Source organism: Rhagoletis pomonella, unplaced genomic scaffold (assembly GCF_013731165.1).
Source record: "Rhagoletis pomonella isolate Grant_MI unplaced genomic scaffold, Rhpom_1.0 Rhpom_scaffold_00005, whole genome shotgun sequence".
Taxonomy (NCBI): Eukaryota; Metazoa; Arthropoda; class Insecta; order Diptera; family Tephritidae; genus Rhagoletis; species Rhagoletis pomonella.
The window spans coordinates 1966698-1969910 of NW_023458559.1; positions in this window are offsets into that span (position 1 = coordinate 1966698).

Consider the following 3213-nt stretch of genomic DNA (forward strand, 5'->3'; position numbering starts at 1 on the left):
GCTAGTTTTCGAGATAACGGTGCCAGAAAATCTGCTTAAATTTTAGGTTTTTTGTTAATAATTACCGCTGTTTTAAGGTTATTTTACTAAAATTTTGCACGTGACTGTATTTTGATATTACCTTAGCTATTTCTGAAAATCATGGAAATCGGTTCACTATAACCATATATGTAATACTTCTATATTGCTAGTACAATATGATCGCTGTGAGTTTTCCATTCTAAATCAAAGAAAGACAGCCTATGAAAATATTTGTGATTGTAGAAGATACGTGTATATTTGTAAACTACTACATAGAATGAAGTGCCATATCATAACAGGGAATTCAACAAACAAACACAAATTTGACGGTCTCATGTTTCCTTCACGCTGAAATGTATATCGAGCCCTAGCCGCGAAAATGAAGTAAGACAACTTTTTTCAAAATTTAATTTTGATGCATAAATGCCTCTTAGAGCACCTGCATCAAAAAGTAAATAAAAAAAAATATATATACATTATTTTAAAGGTTAGGGCTCGGTATGACGAATTTCTCCGATGCTCCTCGTTATTTGGAAATGTGAAAAATTGGAAGATAGAAGATCTTTTCCAAATAAGACAAAACTTATTTACACATAAAGCGGTGTGGTATTTTATATGTTGGCCGAATCCAATAAAGCACGTTATTCGATTCCCTTCTATGCTGATTGAAGCCAATTGGAAATGCCAACTGATGCCAAGTCCTTCTCTAACTGGTATTTATATCCTCTGCCACCACCTCACCTCATACCACCTCATAGATTTACAAAAATTTTATTTATTATTAATTTTTCATAAGAGTTGTTTTTAAATAATAATTTGTGAAAGCGCTCCTGAAGTTTGAAAAGTAAAATTGTACATTCTCTTATCGGATCTCTCTTTCTCTTTTCAATATTTGGGCACTCTGATATTGGGGAATGTACTTTGAATGTACTAGCAATATAGAAGTATTACATATATGACTATAACATATAGCTCCCATACAACTGATTGTTCAGATATGTGGTTTTGCGTTACAACTCATATTTTATTTCGCAATATTTTTTTATAATAGTAGTTTATACACAGCTTGGACCTGAATTAGGGTTCTTTTCAATCCCACTCTGGCATATTTTGGCAGTTTCTGTTGTACGAATGACTTTTTAATACCTTTTTTGTACTGTGAAAGCTGTTGTTTGTTAAAGTCAAAGTGGTTGAGTAATGCTTTCAAATAGGCGGCGGTCTATACCGCGTCTATTTCACATAAGTTGGGAACCAAAAAACACAAACCGAAAATCTACCCGCGCGATTACTGTCATATTAATTGATAAAAAACATCGAAAATTTTGCGAAAAACTTTTATTCACCATATCATTGCCTTCGGAAACTCCTTAAGGTGAAAAAAATTAAAAAGCTTTGCAATAAATTAAACAAGTTTTGTTTCGTTTGTGGTAAATTCGTTTTGAAATGAGACCAGCGTAAATTAGTCTCAAATAAAAATGCACTAGCGTTCTATAAATGGTACTTTTTGCAGTCTGAACCTGCACAAAATAAATACACTCCCGAATTCACATGTATTTCGTGCATTAAATAGTGCGATGAATTTTTGGTGGACAAAAAAAAAACGATTTTTGTTATCATTCGGTTTACCAATGATTTGGACAAATCCCGGAAAACGCGAAGCTGAAAATTGTTATGCATGCACCAACAATACATTTGGTTTCAATCGAAAAAGTAAGTAAATTTAAATAAAACCATGAAATTATGTATAGTTTGCCCTCACCTTAATCGCTGAGTGTATGAAATAGGTAAAAGTTTCTGTATGTTTGGAAGGTACCACGCCTAAGTATAACCTGCCTAAGCCTGCAGCAAATGTCCAAATAAAAAAAAATGCTGCAGAACTTTTTTAGTTTTTGTCCGCCGAACAAACAAGCTTAACATTTGTATATCGATGGCTGAGTGGAAGATCTACCTATCTCGGCAGCCAGTTCGAAAACGCGCTATCTCAGAAAACTTTTCAATAACGCCCTACTTCAGAATTTGATTGAAGAACGCACTATTTCAGAATTTTATTGAAAAACATCCTATCTCAGAATTTTGTTGAAGAACGCCCTATCTCAAAATACATTGAAAATGTGCTGAGATAGTGCGTTTTTAAATCGGAAGCTGAGATAGGTCGATCTTACACTCAGCCATCGATTTATGCATATATATGTACGTACATATACTCATAAATATTTAATTCAATAGATCGGTCTTGTGTCGTCTACAAAGGTGTACCGAGCGCTCATTTACCTGTTGCACAGAGTGATGCATTACAAGTTCCAAATCAAACTGTCTATGATTGCAAACAGTCTATGGCAACGCCATTACCACTAGATGATGGATCTGATTACATTCCGATTGAAAACAATTTACCGTCTTTCTTATCCCAAGAACACCTTAACAGCATGGTGCGTAAATTAAGGGCCTTATTCTGTATCACGAACGACAGGCAAAACGAACGATTCGTCTGCAGACGACAACCTCTCTGATTGCGATTTTTAACTCTATCGGTCGTCTTCGTCTTGCTTTTCATACATTACGTTGCAATGGTCTCGGTTGCGTTTAACCCGGCTAAAATGATGCCGCCGGACTAATTTTGAAGTATTCCTCTGCAGACGAATCGTTCGTGTTGCCTATCGTTCGTGATACAGAATAAGGCTGTAAATCTCTCCCATAACAACGCTATGATTTTGGCATCAGAACTGAAAAGCGTGAATGTTTTAGCACCACGACAAGATCCGTTTATGCCATATTTCAAGTTATCGGAAGATGGCTCTCAGGCGTATTGCATTGATGTTGCAGGTTTGAGGAATGAAATGGGAATTACTGACTATAAACCCGAACATTGGCGTCTCTTTATTGACGCATCAAATCGAAGTTTGAAAGCAGTCTTGCTCTATTGCGGTAGTAGCAAGAAACCCGTTCCCATCTTGTATGCGGTTGGAATAAAGGAATCATACGAAACAATGCAATTAATCTTAGATTGCATCAAGTACGAAGAGCACAGGTGGCGCGTGAACTGTGATTTTAAAGTTCTCTCACTACTATCAGGCATGCAAACGGGCTACACTAAATACTGTTGTTTGTTCTGTCATTGGGATAGTAGAGCCAAATGCAATCACTATACCAAATGTGATTGGCCAAAAATAAAGAAACAATCGATTGGTGAAT